This window comes from Sinocyclocheilus anshuiensis, unplaced genomic scaffold (genome assembly GCF_001515605.1).
Source record: "Sinocyclocheilus anshuiensis isolate Anshui unplaced genomic scaffold, SAMN03320099.WGS_v1.1 scaffold637, whole genome shotgun sequence".
Classification (NCBI taxonomy): domain Eukaryota; kingdom Metazoa; phylum Chordata; class Actinopteri; order Cypriniformes; family Cyprinidae; genus Sinocyclocheilus; species Sinocyclocheilus anshuiensis.
Window position 1 is genome coordinate 2,198,182 of NW_015539816.1, and position 20,823 is coordinate 2,219,004.

General features: G+C 35.8%; 1 protein-coding gene across 6 annotated transcripts in view; it reads right to left on the reverse strand.

The window, feature by feature from the left end:
- Positions 1–20,202, reverse strand: part of LOC107683961 (circadian locomoter output cycles protein kaput-like) — a 48,361-nt gene extending 28,159 nt beyond the window's left edge. For 2 of the 6 annotated variants that reach the window (XM_016480064.1, XM_016480058.1), the window contains exons 1-3: positions 20,178–20,202; positions 16,426–16,577; positions 12,556–12,852 (exon numbers count right to left, since the gene is read on the reverse strand). The gene's annotated coding sequence lies outside the window, so the exon portion shown is untranslated. Of the gene's footprint in view, positions 1–12,555; positions 14,238–16,425; positions 16,578–20,177 lie in introns of those variants that run through there. The other 4 variants (XM_016480063.1, XM_016480062.1, XM_016480061.1 and 1 more) reach the window with 3 other exon arrangements.
- Between the last annotated feature and the right edge of the window lie 621 nt (positions 20,203–20,823).

Here is a 20,823-nt window from a genome sequence, read left to right on the forward strand (position 1 = left end):
GACAGTGGGTCTTCTTTAGTGTGAAATTACCCCTAAAACTCCCAGCACATGACACTGTTAAAACTCCCATAATGCTATTTGTTTTTTTTCCATACTGCAGAGAAAAGCCTTCAGTCAGTCACCAAACACCTGCACTCATTAACACTCATAAAATACAGCCTAATGATAGAACACATTACTGTCTTTGTCATTCTGCCAGAGACAGTTGGTCGTTCTTGTTTACAAGCTTGTACTTTATGGCCATTTCAATGGCCTATAAAAATAAAGATAACAGCAAGGAGATTAGCCTAATGCTAGGAGCTAGCATGACCTATCAGCTACCACACGATTTGAGCAACACTTCTGGCGCCAGTTCATTTTCGTATGACGCAGCACGGACACGCATACCTAAACACACCCACAGATTCAAATGAGTTCAAATAGAAATCACAAGCAACTTCATCTGAAGTGGTGAAAAAAATTTACATTGTAAATCATTTTCATTTTTCAAATAATAACATGTATTGCTATGTATTTAAATAGTGTTTAATATGCTATATTCGTGGTGAAGCTTAAAGGGACAGTTCACCCAAAAATACAAATTTTGTCATCATTTACTGACCCTCTAGTTGTTCCAAACCTGCTTGAGTTGGTTGAACATTAAAGAAAATACGTGGGCTGCAGTTTGCACTTTCTAATCCCCATTGACTTCCATAGTATGGAAAAAATGCTATGAACATCAATGGGGACTATCCCTTTAGAAACGTTTTCGTACATTTTTTTTCTTAAAATACAATACAATGCATTTTTTAAACAAATGTATTAAAATATCTACTGTAGATATAAAGTCGTAGCAATATGAGAATAAAGTCGAAATTACGAGAATTAAGTAGAAATATTTTCAGAATAAAGTTGAAATTATGAGAATAAAGTCATAGCAATCTGAGAATAAAGTCTAAATATTTTGAGAATTAAGTCAAAATTATGAGAATAATGTCATCATATTTTGAGAATAAAGTCTCAATTACGAGAATAAAGTCTAAATTACAATAATAACGTAAACATTTTGAGAATAAAGTTGATATTACGATAATAAAGTCGTAGCGATATTTTGAAAATATTTTTGAATATTTTCAAAATATTTTGAGAATAAAGTCCAAATATTGACTTTATTCTCATAATTTTGACTTTAATCTCATAATCTTAGATTTTTTTTAATTTTTTAACGTGACACTAAAACGGCGTCATAGTTTGTATATAAACCTCATCACATTTATAAAGCTGGAATAACAACAAAGAAACCTCTGGAAGGAAGTTTATTTAGGTGATTAGCTCAGTTAAATTAGCTGCTAACGTAGCCACATTCCTTTAGCTGAAAAGCAACACAACCTCAAAACAGCAAACAAGACGATGGTTGTAATGCACTATGGTCCATGGTGCCCGGATGTGTGGTGACCAGAGGAAAACAAGTGTGCTAACGATGGTTAAAGCTGGTAATGATGGAAATCTCTCTTTCATGTTTTTACTATGAGTGTCTTGTCACATGCAGGTCTGGACCTCCGGTCACGCCACGCTGCACACCAACTATGTCCCCCGAATGATCACTACATGTGACTACTGACCCAGACAACACACGCAAAGAAAATAAACGACATTCCGACACAGCTCAGACTCAATTCAGCCACTCCTGCAACACAAACAGCCACAAACAAGCAACCAGACCAGACGCGATAAACTTAAGACAAAAGCACACCCCTTGTTTCTATTTGACTTTGGATTGGAACTAAATACACCACCATTCAAAAGTTTGGGGTCAGTTTTTTAATTTTTTTTTTAAAGAAATTCATACTTTTATTCTGCGAAGAGTAATTAAATTGATTAAATTAATTAAAGTTCTTTCTAATTAAAGAATCCTGGAAAAAATATTACAGTTTACACAAAAATATTAAGCAGCACAATTGTTTTCAGAAATGTTTCTTGAGCAGAAAATCAGCATATTAGAGTGAATTCTGAAGGATCATGTGACACTGGAGTAATAATGCTGAAAATTCAGCTGTCATCACATGAATAAATTACACTTTAAAATATATTAAAATAGAAATCAGTTATTTTAAATTGTATTTATTTTTACAGTTAAAACAGTAACATTTGTGACCCTGGACCACAAAACCAGTCTTAAGTCGCTGGGGTATATTTGTAGCAATAGCCAAAAATACATTGTACGGGTCAAAATTATTGATTTTTCTTTTATGCCAAAAATCATTAGGATATTAAGTAAAGATCATGTTCCATTAAGATATTTTGTAAATTTCCTACCGTAAATATATTAAAACTTAATTTTTGATTAGTAATATGCATAGCTAAGAACTTCATTTGGACAACTTTAAAGGCAATTTTCTCAATGTTTTGATTTTTTTGCACCCTCAGATTCCAGATTTTCAAATAGTCGTATCTCGGTCAAATATTGTCCTATCCTAACCATACATCAATGGAATGCTTATTTAGTCAGCTTTCAGATGACGTATAAATCTCAATTTCGAAAAATTGACCCTTATGGCTGGTTGTGTAGTCCAGGGTCACATTTCACAATATTACAGTTTTAACTGTATTTTGTTATCAAATAAATGCAGTCTTGAGCATAAAAGAGACTTCTTTCAAAAACCTTTGACAGGTAGTGTAAAGGATGCCAACAAAACACAAAATAAATCTAGATATTTGTAGTACAAATATGACTGTTATGCTACCAAAAGCATAAAATACCCCTGTAGAACATCAAAAGGGATTTAAAGAAAATCCGTCAGGATTTTAAAACACAGCTCCTCCTGCAATTTCCTTTGACTGTCCGGAAGCAAAACATTATTCCAACACAATACACGTCTGATAAAAACCACACAATAAACAATAAGATTTTAAAAAATAAATAAAAAATGATTACAAATAAATAAAAACACACACACCCAGTTAAAATAATAATAATAATAATAAATCCTAGAATTTTTATAAATTTGGAACAAATACAAAAGGATTTAAATGGGAATTGTGTTACGGGATAAAAACATAAATCACATTTTCTAGCACATCCTCCCAAAATATTATCATTAGAGTATTATGAGCAGCAATATCATATCCTTGTAGAATAACAAAAGTAATGTAAAGGAAATATGCCAGGAATTTTCTTTCAACTGTCCTGGGTAGGATTTGTACTCTACAAAGATTATACAATATCCAGGACTCTAAGAATAAAAAAGAATCCTTTGGGAGTTTCAGTTCATCCAGGAGGATCATTTTGGATTTCAATGGGATCATTAAAGATTACAAATTTAGATAGAAATACTCAAAATAGGATTCAGGAATGTTTGACAAGGGACACAAAACAATCCTTACAGATTTCATTGAAATTCCTTTTGATGTGCTTTCTTTTACTCACTGAAGATATTTAGCATTTAGATGCTTCCCAGATATGAGTCACAAATGTTACCGGAGTATCAGTTCAACAAGAAAAAAGAATTGCTTCACTAATGTAGAGAAGAGAAATCCTCTGACACAGTGCCACAAATATAACCCAAACACATAAAATACATCAGTTGTACACTAGGAATCCAAAGGATTTCTTTGAATTAGGAGGCAACATAAAAAGACTTCGAAATAGAAGCTGGGGGATTCTGGGAAAAACACATGAGAAGGGCACATGTGAAGAGAGAGAGGCGACGGAGGAGTGGAAAAGGATGTAGGACAGAGTGGAATATTTTCAATTCACCGAGACAATTTCGCAAAAGATTTGACAAAAAGCAAGGCATGCTAAACCGTGAAGGAGGGTTCGACAGAGAAAAAAGGATAAGGCTTGCAAGAAGAAAAAAATGAGGGGGAGGGTTTGTGAAAAAAAAATCATCATGGTGAAAAAGGATAAAACGAGACATAAAAGCGAAAGAGTAAAATAAAAAGGAAGTAAGGCAGTCCCCAGCATTTCCTGTAGAGCGGTTGTGGCGTTAACAGTAGGCTGAGCAATGGTTTTGTAACTGTGATGTCAGTAGATGCTTCCCTGACCCGCTGACCCAGTGACCTACTTTTGCTTCTCTCACTCACCGTTTCTCTCTTCCACTGCGACTTAATCACAGCTCAACAGGCAGCCGTAGCTGCAGCCAATCACACGACGGGCTGAGTCGCCACACACTCGCTATCAGCAAATCAGGAAATCAGGACTAGCTCACCACAAACAAACGGCAGCCAATAACACGCTGAGAAAGAAATAAAAGGATTTTTCAGCCAATCAAACGCAGAGTCTACAAACTCTCAGCTAACCAAGACACAGAGTAGTGTCAAAGAAGGGAAGGAAAATACAAGAAATAGCAGAAGGAAACAGGCTAACAAAACCAAGCTTCTTCTCTTGCCGAGAGTGACAAATTTACCTATTCGGCTAAAGTCAGCCAAAACAGATTTGCCTAAAGCACTAGGTTAAAACCAGATAACAAGCGCATGACAAACAAACAAATTCTTCCTCTGCTCTCTCGCCACACTCAAACAAATGAGGTTTCTCTCTCTCACACACACCAACGTCTACCCTTAGGAGCTCTGTACGCTATAGACTGGGCTGGGAATATTTTCACACAGTTGTGCATATCTTGAATTCTACCTGGACACAAACAGTCACAGATGGACGATATATAACTGTGCAAATTGCATATTAGGATTCCACTGTGCTGTCACTTGCCCTTTTTGACTCTCAAGGTGACAGTTCATTAAAAAAAATAATAATTCTTTCAATATTTACTTAGCTTCATGTCTTTCCAAACCTGTATAATTTTGTTTCTTGTGTAAAACACAAAAGGAGATATTTATACGCATGTCCAAGCTGCTCGTATTCCATACCATGTTCAGCAGTCATTTTTAATTTACTGTAAAAATGCAGGGCTGTGCTGAAACAATCATACTGTATTGTAATATATATCACAGTAATATATTGTAAAAAAAATATTTTAAAAATTAATTAAATAAAAATAAAATTACTTAATATTTTAGTTTTGAATTAAAAATGTAATTTAATATGATTTATTTATTTATGAATGATTGATTGATTGATTGATTATCATCATGCTCTACAGTTCAATAATGAAAAACTGGTTCACATTCCTGTTTTAATTTCCTGTTATATGTTGTTTTCAAATTTGAGTATTATTTATACACGGTTATAATTTTATATTATATATATTAATTTTTATATATTGTCAGTTTTCATTTATTTTAATTTTTTGTAATTTTGTTACATGTTTTTCTAATTTTTATTTCTTATTAAAATATTTCGAAATAGATCCAATTAATTTTTATTTCAATTTTCATTTTGCTTCTTTTTCAGTTAGTAATTTTAGTGCTTCAACTCCAACAAATTTCAGTTAGTTGACACAGCAACATTTCTAATTTTCATTTAGTTTAATTTCATTCCATTTAATATTTAGAATTTATTTCATTTCAGCTTTACTTCCAATAAACAAAAAAGTGTTTTAATAGTTTTAGTTTCAGTTTTAGTTCACAATTACACACACTTAGCATTCTACAAAGCATTGAGCTAGCAATGTCAAGATTATGAGTTCATTTCAGGAAATGCATGAACTGATCAAATGTATACCTTGAATGCAATGCAAGTCTCTTTAAAGAGTGTTCCAAGAACTTTGAGAAGACGCAAGTTAACTACCCTCCTAGATTTTTTTGAGTATAAATAGGGCTGGACGATATGGCCAAAATTGATATCACGATATATTTCTTAATTTCGGTTAAATAAATAAAAAAAATAAAACATTAAAAATCTTACTGTTCAAAAACTTTTGACTGGTAGTGTAGGCTGATTATTCTTATAGATTGAAACAAATGTGCTTCAGCCAGAAAAAAGGGTATGAAAAGTGCTCCGAGTAGCTGCAGAAAACAAAAAAAATTTACAACAACAAAAACTGGAAATGTTGCTGGAGACGGGCTTATTTAAAATGAAAACTCATTCTCTGCCAGCAGGAGGCGCTTTTAGAGTGATAAAACTAGCGGTTTCTCCAGTAATGGCTGTAATCAAAGCAGCTCCGCTCATGAATGCTACTTTATCAGATCAAATGAAAATGCCATCGAAACTTTTCTGAAGACAGTCAATTCCCTTCAGAGATACATTCATATAAAACACCCGCGCCGTGTTATGATTTTGAAACGTGCAGTGCTCATGTTTATTCAACGAAGTCAAACGGCACAAATAAATCAATTTATGGGAAACACTGGTAATGTATATCGAAATATCGGAAATGTGTTTAAAAATCATATCACCGTTATTGAAAAAAAGTATATCGCGATACATATTGATATTGAATTATTGTCCAGCCCTAAGTATAAATCCTTCAAGCTCACTTAAAACTTTGATACATCTCTTGATAATCAATGCATGAAGACCCAACAAGACTAAGGACTCAAGAAAAAGTGAATAATAAAGCTCAAGAGATGTTGCAAGATTGTGACAAAAAAATGCATTCAAAAATAATAAATGTAACTGTCATGCACAATGACATGTATCGCAATGTGTATCAGACAGCATCATAAAAGTCTTTTTTCATGCAAGAAATGCGGGTTTGCAAAAACATTTTTAGTTGAGTGATTCCTAATAATTTTTCTTTCAACTCTGAAAAACACCTCACTGCAACACAAACCTAGTCTAGTCACTAATTGTCTCCTTACAGTCTCAGGATAACCAAACATGGCTTTTTCTGTTCCCTTCCAATCCACATTACATTTTTTTTTCCACCGCAACAGAGTCTGCTTTCCATTTTTAATAAATTCATGCAAGGTGCCTACACATTCTCACTCTCTTTTTTCTCCTTCGCTGCCTCAGATCGAGTCTCTACAGGCTCTGTGCGCACAGTGTGTGTTCTCTCAGATGTAGGTCAGTAAAGCTCTGAAGATGTGAGTCACGCCAGCATGACAACGGTGCCCATCGGCAATGCCATAGCAACCACTCTCACCAAGCGGGGTAAAAATAGATGTGCTGAATTCCTCCACTGCAGTTTCCCTCTCATATTTTCTCTCTCAGCATTTTTTCCATTACTCATGCAGCATGCTCTTCTAAAGAGACTATTCAGTTTTTGCTAAACTTACGGTAAATGGATCAATCTCAAAAATACAACACACAACCACCTGACACGCATACATTGGATAAACAAATACTTATCCTCACAAAAATACGACCGCCGCTTGAAAAAATGATTAATGTGCACTGAAAATGATGAGGAATCCCTTAAGGCCAGTGATTCCCATGCTTAGGTATGAAGACTGGGTTTCCATTTATAGCAGAGTTCTCTTTTTCCCTTTATACAGTCCACGTCAACTCCACTTTCCCTGGAAACATGTAATTGCTCTTTTCTAGTGACAGATTTGCATGTTATCTTCAGGTTTAGTTATCGTGTAGATAGCATGGGTAACATTGTCAGCAGCACAGTGCAGTATGTTAGCCGTAACTCTCCTTATCAACCTGAAATGACTTCACTCCCTTTTAAGTCTGGAAATGCAAGGGATTACTCACTCAGTGCAAGCCCCATTCACATGTCACACCTCTGGACCTCTTTAGAGAATGGCTAGGGAACATGAGCTGAAATAGTTTGGGAAGCACTCTGCTCGGGCCATAAACTGTTTAATACAGCTTACTCACACAAAATGCACTGAACTCAAAACTGCAAACATGTAGCCTACATTCTCCATTTGGAAAAAAAAATAAACGTTTGAGAGAAAAGTAGATTTTTGTAATGTCTTTTGTTGTTATTATTATTATAATTATTAAGAACAACAACAATGATCAAAAGGACAATAAATAGAATTATCAAGTTTACTTAAAATACATATACAATACATATTTGTGATTTGAGCCACAATTATTTGAGAAATTCAAAATGCAATGCACCTGTATTAATAATAAAAACACAAAATATTTAGATATACTGTAATAAAAATTATGCCTGTCAGTATACAATGGAATGGATTAAAATTTTTAATCAGATTAAATCACACCCTTTCAGTGTGGTTAATCGCAATTACTCACAATCAAACTTATCATGGAATTAAGCATATTATCTTGTTTTGTCACAAAAGATTGAAGGGTGATTCTTACAAAACTGTATTTTCTGCAAGCTTATTTCAAGATAAATTTAGATGTTTTTTCAAAAAAGGGCACTTGGAGACTCCAAAAGGACACCAATGAATCAAATGATATAAAAAGTTCATATAATCATTCAAAAAAGCACACATTAAAAAAAGGTTTTCTCTCTTTATATATACAGTATGAGTCTCTATTCTCTCCACCATCTCTGATGTAATCCGCCTGGTTTTCTTTACATTAGTGCTGTTTTGGACTGATTGTTTGAAAGCATTCGCTTACTGGATCATTGGACTGAAAAGTCAATTTATTTATTTTATTTATTTATTTATTTCATATTTCATCAACTGTGGCTCAAAAAACTTTCCCGAAGTTTAACAGCTTAAAATGATCTGATTGCAAACAGAGAAGCAAAATTGGGTGAAAGGTTTAGAATATAAATTGCACTTCAGTAATTTTGCATTAATTGCGTTAAATTATTTTAACGCATTACGGCTTTTTTAATTAATTGCTTGTGTTAACACATTAACGTTGACAGCTCTATTAAAAATATGAATGTCAATATTTTGGTAACACTTTAAATTACAGAAACATTTTTCACTATTAACTAGTTGCTTATCAGCATGCATATTACTACTAGCATACTGACTGTTTATTATTAGTACTTAATAAGCATATATTATATTAATTCTGCACGACTATATTCTAGAACCATTAAGTGAATGTGTGTTCCCTAATCTAAAAAATAAACAAAGCATATACATACGCAGAAAAAAAAAGGGCATAGAGGGCACATCTGCCGTGGTACATATACCAGGAAAAGGTGTGCTCACACTGCAAACAAACATAAGCTGAAGCCTTCAGATAGTAGGTTCAACAGTCAAGGCCAAAAAGACTGAATGAAGATACAACACCTCAAAGAAAACACCTCAACATTACGAAAATGAAATGTGACAGAGATGCCTCTATACTGGGATATCATACTTCTTTTTTTATCAGTAGTCACAGCATACATAATTTAATGCATCTCAAACGGTCCTGGAATCAAATTGAGTACCAATCATAAGGTGCCTAAAGATTCTCAATGTTCTCAAAAATGTTCTACAGCTTAGACTTGCATTAAACCGAAAGCTTTCATATGTTTTCACAATCATGTTGATAGGTGTGGCAGTTAAAATGGTGTTGATAGTGACAGAGCAAAAGTGGCACTTCAGAGACAGGCTGGGATTGCAGTGTCAAACGCTCTCACAGGGCGGGAGCGGGGATGACTGCAACACCGTTACCATGACGATCAGTCCATAAGCAACCACGTTCGACATTTAAAACCAGCCACGGCTTAGATGCACACAATGGGACGTGAGGAACTGCACAAACACAGACCAATTTTAGCTTAGTTTAGCGATGCAACATGTACATACTGTACAATCCAAATAAGAACACACAATATATTAATTATAATCAAATTACGCTCATCATTCACACACATCAAAGACAGACAATCGCTACTAAGAGAGACACAAGAGAGCTGACACAGACAGTTTAAGCAGGAACATACTAACACACATTTACTGGAGGGAAATCACACTTACTTTTCATCCTACAGCCATAAACACACACACACACACACACACACACACACACAAAAATGTCAGGGTGACAATGAAGTGATGAGATGGTTCAGCAGATGCTAGCAGTAAACACATCTATCTATGAGTTCTCTAATATCCAAACACAGCGGAGAGGTGTTTATATAAACAGTGCCAACACTTCAACCATAAAACAATGCACTGTCATATCCAGAAACCACTGCACAAATTTTCCACACCGCATTCAATAAATCAGAGATATTGGTGGGTCATGATCCAAAAAAATGGGACGCTGGTCTGTTCTGATTGGGTGAGAAAAAAAACTAAATCAATCTAAGCATATTATTGTGTATTGGTAAGATGGAAATATAAGCATATATAAATATATTATATATTAGAGCCCGAACGATATATCATTTAGCCGATATTATCGGCCGATATGAGCCTGTCGCCGATATATCGGTATCAGTGAATATGCCACCGATATGACTTTTTTTTTTTAAAGAACATATAACGCAGATAAAATGCTTGAAATGGTGTAATTACTTAGTTTGTCCAGCAGAGCGCGCTCCATTGTTTGCTACTGGCGACCTGGATGAAACGATTTAAAGCTCTGGTACTGTACTATAATATGCACAAAGAATATCGGCCGATATATCGATATCGGCCTTTTTTACGCCCTAATATCGGTATTGGTCCCAAAAAACCCATATCGTTCGGGCTCTATTATATAACGCTATCTAATATATGTTGTCTTATAGGGCTGCACGATTATGACAAAAATCAGAATTGTCGATTATTCCCTTGAAATTGTAATTGCGATTATTAATTACGATTATCACAATTTACATTGAATGATGTTTATACCATTGTTTGATGCAACTGCATGCCGTATTTTTATATGAAAATAAACAAGCTGAAAACACTCTAACTGAAAAACTTTTAGTGCTTTTCCATAGTATTAAGCCTCAAATGTCAAATATACATTGGATTGGTTTCTTCTTTAAATTATAAAAAAAGTAGAATGGTATTATAGTGTTATACTAAAACTAAAATTAAAACAATGGAAAAACCCTTAAGATAGCATGTAGAAAGAAAAAAAATGCATCTTAAGCACACAGAATAACATAAGTGAACTTTGAACGATTATACGATCCATAATTGTAATCGCGATTAGAAATTCGATTAATTGTGCAGCCCTACTGTCTTACAGTTAATCTTTATAAATGTTAATAAAATGTAGCAAATCTCAAAAATTTAATTTCCATTTTTCTGCTGTATATTATAATGTTATCTAGCTAAATTCACTTGTAGCATTTAAGATGACTTATTAATTTTTTACGGTTTTTATTTTAATTAATTTACACAAAATAGTAAAGAATTTTAATATCAGTAATTTATTGGTTATTGGCCATAGCATGAAATTTACTACTGGCTTATTGGTATATTTTAATATTGTATTTTAATTATTTTTTTTTAAATTACAAAACAATAATTTGTCAAGATTAGTCAAATTAGACTAATGTTGTGTGAAATGCCCTAAAGCATAAAGATTAGAGTCCGACCGATATATCGTTTTGCCGATATTATCGGCCGATACGAGCCTGTCGCCGATATTAAATTTTTTTTTTACAGAACATATAATGCAGATAAAATGCTTGAAATGGTGTAATTACTTAGTTTGTCCAGCAGAGCGCGCTCCATTGTTTGCTACTGGTGACCTGGATGAAACGCTTTAAAGCTTAAGTCTATGGAAAACCACTGAAACTTTGAACGGCCATATCTCCGTAACGGTGCGGCGAATCCGCACCAAATTCGGGGGATCCCTTCAGCTCGAGGAACCCTCTCGAACACGAATGGAGTGTACATCTTGAGGCCCTCTTTCGAATGAGACCACCCCCGCGTGGATAGCCCCCGGGGTTCGGGAGTTACCTGCGGTTAAATTCGTGGTCCGGCGCCGACCGATCAAGCGATCCCGGGGGGCTACCGACGCACGGAGGGTGGCGTTCGAGAGGGCTCCTCGAGCTGAAGGGATCCCCCGAATTTGGTGAAGATCCGCCGGCGCGTTCATATATTCTGTTTATGTATATACTGTATTCTATATATAGTACCAGTCAAATGTTTGGACACACGAATGGGAAAGTGTCCAAACTTTTGACTGGTACTGTACTATAATATACACAAAGAATATCGGCCGATATATCGGTATCTGCCTTTTTTTTATTCCCTAATATCGGTATCGGCCCCAAAAAACCCATATCGGTCGGGCTCTAATAAAGATCTTTAATAAAACTATGCAAGGTAAAAGAAAACACAACTCACATTGGTAAATCATTTTACTCAATATAGTTCAGTGAGAAGTTATGAGAGACAAAACCCAGAAGACAGCAGTAGTGAGTGCGAATTATCACCACTGATAAGTGTTAAATAAAAAAAAAGAAACAGCACTCTCTAGTAATGAAATATATTTTCCTTTGTGAACATTCTGTTTCGTAAGAATTCATTAAAGGTTCGAGTTTGTGCCAAAGACTCTTTCATAACACGAGGAACACATTAAACTGTATCAGGTCATTTTGACTACTCGAGTACGCAACCGATAAAATCAACCAAGTTTTACAAGTAAATACTATTTCAGTCTTTCTACTTCAACATTTTGTTTAATTCAGTGGGCTACTTGCAGTTCATAGTATTTTTTTTGCAAAATTTACTAGTAATTTCTGAGTAAAAATAATTGCAAAGTAAATCCTACACCTTTATTTGTGAAAAATCACGAAATGCTCCATTTAAAAATGTGTATAGTTCTCAATCACTATTGTTATTTCCAAGTACCCATGGCCATCCCTAATCTCTGTGCCGATTATCCATCCTAAACATGATAATCACCAAGTAAAGGTCATTTTTGTTCCTTCCAGGACACTTTGTGTCACCACACCTTGATTTCCCAGGGTTAGAGTCCCTTCTGTGGGCCAGCAGTCAACCTCAAGCCCCTGTGCCTGGATCTCACAAAAGCGCCCTTTGTTAGCATGAACGTCCAGCAGTCTGCAGACAGGAAAATGTCTGAGCAATACTGCTTTCCACTGGCAGTGCCTCACGACGCAGCTGGCAGGGGGCCTCCTGGTGGAGTTGCTGCGGCTGTTGGTCTGGTCTTTCAGAGAAACGGCGAAGAGCCAACCGCTGGCACTGACGCCAAGTGGGTCAGCCGTGATCCCAGCCAGAGGGAGGCAGAGAGCACGGGAGAATGGAACGAGGATTAGAGGCAAAATAAGGTGACTTATAAAGATGTCAAAACCGCTCATTAAAACAGATTTGCTCAAACTTACAGAGAAGATCTGGGTCTGTTTATGCAGGTGATACACTGATTCACTTCTATAAGCATATGGACCGGCATACAGTAGAAAGCTAATGCCTCCAAAACGGAATCAAAAACAGGTTTCCCAAGCACTCCTCCCATTTGCAATCGGTCGGTTAAAGAGATTCACGCCATTGGTTGAGCTGGTCAGGATGCTCAAAAAACATTTAATGTCAATATCAATGTATACATTTTCAGGGAGGTCAACCTACAGCACCTATAAATTATTATTCTAACAAATGGTAAAGGAATATTTCAGTTTCAGTAAATTAAGCTCAATCAGCAGCAGTTGTTCCATAATGCTGATTATCACAAATATTAATATAGATACCTCCCTCGTTTTCTTTAAAAACAAAAAATCAAGTTTATTGTGCGACGCCTACAATGGAAGTGAATGGGGCCCATTTTTGGAGCAGAAATATGAGGCTTACAATTTTAGAAAGCTATTTTTGGTAATTGAAAATAATAAAGGGCAAATAAAATGACATTGTGTGATTGAGTTTGAAGGCCTCACGTGTGAACCTGTTTGCTTTGATATATTGTTATAGCTGAACTCACGTGAGCCTCTCCCGGTCTAAAGGCGGCTAATTGTGTCCACAGGTCAAACGCAGACAAACATCCTATTTCCTCTCCGTTATTCACCTGTTACGCCTGCATGACTCAGAACACACACAAAAACTGCACATTCACGCGAATACATAAATAATAGGTGCCAAGAGGAGCTGAATAATCCACTAATCATTCATAACTACCATAATTAACTCATCAAAATCAAGCTAAATGATAAATGCTACACAAAACAACTACTAGCCCAATTTGTCAGCACAAACACTTAAAAACAAACATGATAAAGATTTACAAGCACCACAGTGACAGTTATGATCCATTATCATGCTCTCCTCCCACTTTCTCAGAAGTAACTAACTATGGCATACACGCATCCCATGTAATAGACTATATATATATACACACACCATGATTACTCATTTACATATAGCCTTAATATAAAATTTGCTTCCTTAAAACCTGTAGTAAACAAATAATTAAAAACAACCAGTAGAACTACAAGACATAAAAGTGAGCAAACGTAATTGAATCATCTGAAATGTCAAACCATAGAATTCTCTGTATTTAGCCATTAATTAGCTGTTGTAACAGCAGGCCTCGCAAAATTTCAAAATCGCTGGTAGCCCTTCGGGCAGACATTCTTCAGATTTTGGTAGCCCAAAATGAATTTAAGTAGCCCGAATAAAAAAAAAAAGACATCAGCTGAACTTCACTGCGGACAAATCAGCATGATTAAAAACTTCAGTGATTGCTTTTTTTCTTCAAATAACAAGTCAAGAGAGTAGGGGTGCAACGGATCACAAAACCCATGGCTCGGATCATATTGCATTATCATATCAGATTTTGAGTAACAGATCGGATAATTTTGCAGATGAGCAAAAAAAATATGGTTCTTTATTATTTAAATAACAGAATACTTCTTTGATACCACAGCAAAAACTAGTAGCATATAGGGATGTAACGATTCACCCAACTCACAATGCGATGCGATACACGATACTGATTTCACAATACAATTTTCTCACAATTTTTCTTTTTAACAAAATTAGATTTAAGACAAATTATAAATGAAAAGGTGTCCTTTTATTATTTCTCCAACAAAATTATGCACATTTCTTTGTGAAATTGAAATATGTCATATAATAAAACTAACTTGAAATTTTTAAACAAATCCCAAATCAAATAATTAAATAATACAAAAATAAATCTCTTCGTATAAACAAACTAATGCTTTGGCAGTGCTTTTTCCATTTAAAATCAGAGGCAACCACTGCATTTTAATCATGATCCAAACATGCGCGCAGCTCCGAATGCGCGTGAATGGTTTAAAACACTTGATTGTTTATATTGGCAAGACTTAGAAACATGTGCAAACGATAAACTATGATCCATTTTACCCCTACAAGCGAGTGAACAAAGCAAATCAAGGAAGGAATTTTATATCACTGTTCAAGACAGCCCGTCGGGCAGGGCGGTGATACATTTTGTTACACTTTCAGCAAAAAAAAAAAAAAATCCATAACTGATCTTTCACCAGCAAAATAAATGATAGAAGAAGACTGCAGTGGATAAATTATTTTGCACAGAAATACACAGGAAAAATAAATGGCATAAATTAGTTCTTTTGAAATACAGCAGAACCCTACGCTTCAACCATTTAAAGCTTTACCAGATACAGCGTTATATTAACACAATTTATCATAAAGTAGTTGGAAAGTGTCAGTGATGAATAATATTTTCTGAAGACATGCACATTTAGGGGCCATTCATACACACACACACACACACACACACACACACACACACACACACACACTCAAAAGCAGTGTAGTGGAACACAAAATCAGTCTGTGTGAACTTAGTTCTTAGTACTATATGGATTTATTTATTTATTTATCCACTGAAATCATCTTTTACTATAGTTCCTAATTCATCTGTCTGGTGAAAAAAATTATATTACATTTTTTATTTATTTATTTACTTATTACCAAATGTTTAGAAATATTTGCCAAATCTTCAAAACTAACTAAATCTACACAAAATGTCTCATCACGTTCCCAATAGAAATTAAAGTAACAGTAACTAAGGATGCACGATATTATGGGACTGATATCGGAATCGGCCGATAATGGCTTTAAATGTAAATATCGGCATTGGCCTGATATGAAAAACTATGCCGATATGTCTTGCTGATAAGAGGGATACATTAACTCACATGTGCTCAGGGTGTGCTAGCGATTAGATCACGTCAGCATTGTGGCTCATTCTTGAAGCAAAGTTTTGTCTGAATGATTATTAGATTCACTCTTTTGGATCTCTGCATTTAATGAAAGCACGTACAGAATGACGCGTTCGGTGTGTGATAGAGTAAACAGTAATAGTACGTACGGTGACAGCCTCCCTCAGGTCCTAAAAACCCGTTCGGTAAGGAGTTTTAATCTGTAGGGGTATCGGCCAAAATGAGTTGAAAAATATCGGCATACCGGATATCGGCAAAAATCCAATATCATGCATCCCTAACAGTAACCAGCATTTGTTTTCCCCCACAGTGGTCAGAAGCATTCGGAGAACCGTTAACACACCCAGGCTACAGTTACATGATGCGTAAATATCCTGCAGGTCTTTAGTGGCCAGAAAATAAAATTAGCATACAGCTGACAGGCTTGCTTTAGATGCCACAGACATGAAGGCCTGTCGTCAGCAAAGCCATGCTGCCATCCAAAAACAAACAGTTTTGCGGTCTCAAAAACAACACAATACATTTTTATGGAGGGCAGGAGATTTCTGCCGAGTCATACAGCCTCTCCAATTCCCGCTTTTCCCTAGCGCACAATCACCTCTTTTCCTCCTAGTGAGAGAACAACACAGAGATGAGTGTGACGTGAGGTGGTTTGAAGCCTAGACACTGAGATCACTGGAAACAGCGCGTGTATGTGGGATCTCCAGGGAAGTTTTTCCTCAGTTCTGAATCCCCAAACAGCACTGTAGCCTGCAGCCACAGAAGTGAACAGAAATACAGAAGCAGTGCTTAGTGCTACACACATCATTTACAAATGCAAGCATGGTATCTTCATGCAAATTACACTGCAGGGTAGGGCTGGGCGGTATATCGAGTTTGTACGATATATCGATATTTTCTTTATAAGTGATTTGATATGAGGCAATACTGTTTAGATTGATATACAGTAGTTTGATATGAGCGCATCTGAAAATAAAGAGGAAGACAAAGACTGAGCTGCTGCGGAGAAAGTGCATAATCCAATTTGTTCTAAACATGTGACAAGTTTATAGTTTTGTTTCGCATATTAGTTTAAGCGGCTCGGCCCGTCATATGCTCTGACAGAAAGGCTGCTGACAGAGACACTAGGCTACTTGCGCTGTTTAATGTGTTTGAGATGTGCTGTCTTCCTGAATCCATAACTTACATTTCACATGTATATTCTCCATCTGTAAATGTTAGAAAGCCATGGAAATATTTCCATTTTTCTGTCAGAAGTGCATGAGCCTTCTGCTTTGGGATTCTCCGCTCAACTTCACAGATTCAGTGAACGAGCGCCGCCACGCACATGCGCGCCAAACAGACAGAGCTCAATTAAATAGGAGCGCAATAATTCTGACTAAAATATACATTCCTCTGAAATATTTGTAGTTGGACAATAAATGTGACGTAGAATTTTAAACCTACAAGTAAGTCTATTTTTTATGATAGCACTGACTGTAAAGTGACTGTAATGGGGTAATCAAAATAGCCTAAAACAACTTTTAGTTACTCATTTAGTACTCATGAGTACTTTTGTTCTCATTTATTTTCATTTTAATTTAGTGAATTTAACTTCCGCTTTAAAAGCCTTATTTTTGTTTTTAGATTGCAATGTTACAATGTTAGAATGAAATGTGATTTTAACCCTTTTTTGCACATAATATAAAGGCTTACATTGTTACATTTACTTTATTTGTTTTCATAGCCTTTAATATGTATTGTTTTGTTGGACAGTGGCGGCTCGTCGGGGGAGGCACAGCTTCCCCAAATTTTTGAGGTGAAAATAGGAGGAGAACGATTTAATGTTAATAAAATTCACAATTCATTTCAGTTCATGTCTCAGAATGTGTATTTTTTTGTTTGTAATTTCAGTTGTAATATCATAACGTGAAAGCGCCGCTTTTCTATCGCGAATGTGCCGAATCTGCTGATGTAATTACAACCGCTAATGATAGAGAAGGAGAGGGGGAGGCTGGGGGAGAGATGAGCTCTCGTGCCTCCGTTGGTAAAAAAAATTAGCCAATAGGCCCTTTTCACAGTGACGTCAGCTTACTTCGTGCATGAGCCTTCTGCTTTGGGATTCTCCGCTCAACTTCACAGATTCAGTGAACGAGCGCCGCCACGCACATGCGCGCCAAACAGACAGAGCTCAATTAAATAGGAGCGCAAGTATTCGGACTAAAATATACATTTCGCTGAAATATTTGTAGTCATCGCTGAGGAGTGTTGCGAAAAGAAATCTCGCAAGGGAGGTTAGCCTCCCTTCTGGTGTCAACCAATCATCATAGAGACGTAAATTACTTGATATTAGTTTGAACGTCTCCCGCTGCGCTGATAATGTACCGAGTACTTATGAGTAGCGATATTGAATATTTGATCGCCAACAGATTTACCAAGCTGTCATTCAAACAGTAAATATACAAATTAAAAATAAAGGGAGAACACACCTAAGCTGGATATAGGCTAACGTTACAGCAGTCGGCTCTTTTAACACAGACTTTTAAGAAGGGATGGATGTTTGCTTCAAGTGATAGGCCAGGTAAGTGAAATTATATTATCTTGCTGTATGTGTGTCGTTTTCTTTACGTTTTCTGACTAAAAGCAACCAAAAAGCCATTTTAAAGTGGTTAAGCAAATAATAATAATAATAATCGGCAGGGATCCCCAGACCAATACAATTAGTGTGCCTCCTCTATTTTAAAACCCACGAGCCGCCACTGTTGTTGGACAACACTGGGCGGTAAGTGAAATTTATATATATTAAATGCAGATTTTTTAAATCCAAATACAAAAACGAAAATACCGAGACATATACCGTATATCGCAAATCGGCCAAAAAATACAGAGATATGCATTTTTGCCCATATCGCCCAGCTCTCCTGCAGGGCTGAAAAAAAATCCAGCCTACACAAACCAGCTGTGCGAAATCTGAAAAACAACGAGAAAAGCAGTCCTACTACAGCAGCACTGGAATGTAAATGGCCTTTATACTGTTTCCTTTCAGATTAATTAAGCGCGCCAACCACAAAGATTTTGGTTCTTTAACGAAGTTGTAACATAGAAGCTACAGGGTTTTTTTGAGAGCTCTGAGAGCTTTTTTTGCTGCTTGTTTGATTTAGCGCATTAAAATTAACTTAATGCAATAATGTTTTGTATATTTTGTCTCAACTTTTAATTTAATTGTGTGCAATCAAATACAATTCATAAAAATTATACTTAATCAACTCTTTTAGATTTTAAATGCTGTTCTTTTGACATTTTAATTTATCAAAGAATCCTTGAGCAGCAAATCAGCATATTAGAATGTTTTCTGAAGGATCATGTGACCCTGAAGACTGGAGTAATGACTGCTGAAAATTCAGCTTTGCCATCACAGAAATAAATTACAATGTAAAATCTATTAAAACAGAAAACATTTATTTTAAATTGTAATAATATTTCACAATATTACTGTTTTTACTGTATTTTTGATTATATAAATGCAGCCTTGGTGAGAATAATAATCCTATGCCAAAAACCTTTGTTTGTTTAAATACTGCCGTTACAATTAAATATTATTATTTAATATATCACACACACACACACACACACACACATATATATATATATATATATATACATATAAACACACAAACATAAAATGTGTGCGTTTTAATACTAAACCATAATTTAAAAAAAATAATAATAATAAAATTGTAATTTAATTGCAAGGAAGTTCTCCTCAATTTAATTATTTTCTCTGCAATAAGCAGCAGACACATAGACCTGCAGAAGGCAAGAGTTTGATTTTGGATCGTCATGCACCAATTCCAAACCCTCTGTCTACTGTCTCTATCATGGAAAAAAAATTCTCTAAAAATGAAGAATACATCTCTTTTGGCTCTTCACTTTAGTTACAGACTGCGGTTGCCATTTTGTTGGAAAAGCAAACGGAGTATATATATAAAACCAAGTAAATACATCCTCCTCACAAATCAACGCTGTGCTTCATCTCTCTCCAGTTCTGCCATTTGTGGTTTCATCTCCAGGGCTTGCAGGGTATTAAGCTATTAAGTGAGTCAGACCCTCAGCAAGATTGGATGCAGTCAACATGAAACTCACAACACTATCATAAGTACACAGGCCGTCATATCATAATAATAAGATAAAGCTAGCACAAAATGACTAAGTAGCCATTCGCACAGGACACGTGAACTACTTTTAACATGCCATGGATGTGATGCAGCAGCCAAAAACAACAATGTTTATTTAACACCTTCACCTGCCACAATAATGCCTTTGAATTATGTTCATTCTGGAGACCGTCGTTTTTACCATTTTTCATCTTACCTTCTTTAAGTTGGGAAGGCTGCAGAAGGGCTCCTGTAGATTGTCATTGAGCGTTTTAAGTCCAAACACAAAAACTCAAATCCAATGGTGATGGAAACCCTGCAAAGGCAAAAAAAAAAATTTAAACACCCTTTTTTCAGTTCTTTTTCTGACAGTTAAATATAAATGACAATATCATCGAGAGCAAAAAGAACAAACGAAACAGTTTGAATGCATAAAAGACAACGGGCTCTCTGTGAGGATTTAAGGCGATTATGCAAGTTAGCTTTAAGAATATTTGAATGCGTCTTATCACGACTATTATTTTGCACTGAAATGTGGTCAACAAACCCGGTCACTGTTTATATGTGCGGTGTGCTGCTGTGTGTGCATGTGTACAGAGCTTGTGTCTAGTTCTAAGAAATGTTCTGCGTCCACGCGCTCGCTTCTCTGCTCGTCCCAGAGGTTCTGATTAGAGATGAAATCACAACTAAAACATCTGGGTCATTCTGAGTCTTCACACATACACACCCACCCACCCAAATCACTGGGCTCCCGCTGCAGTGTGACAAAATACTGTCCCTCCATGCAAACATCTTACTGTTACTCTTTCCATCTCTAAACATAAATCGAGTCCAACCCAAAAGGGAAATCTTAGAGCTAAAGA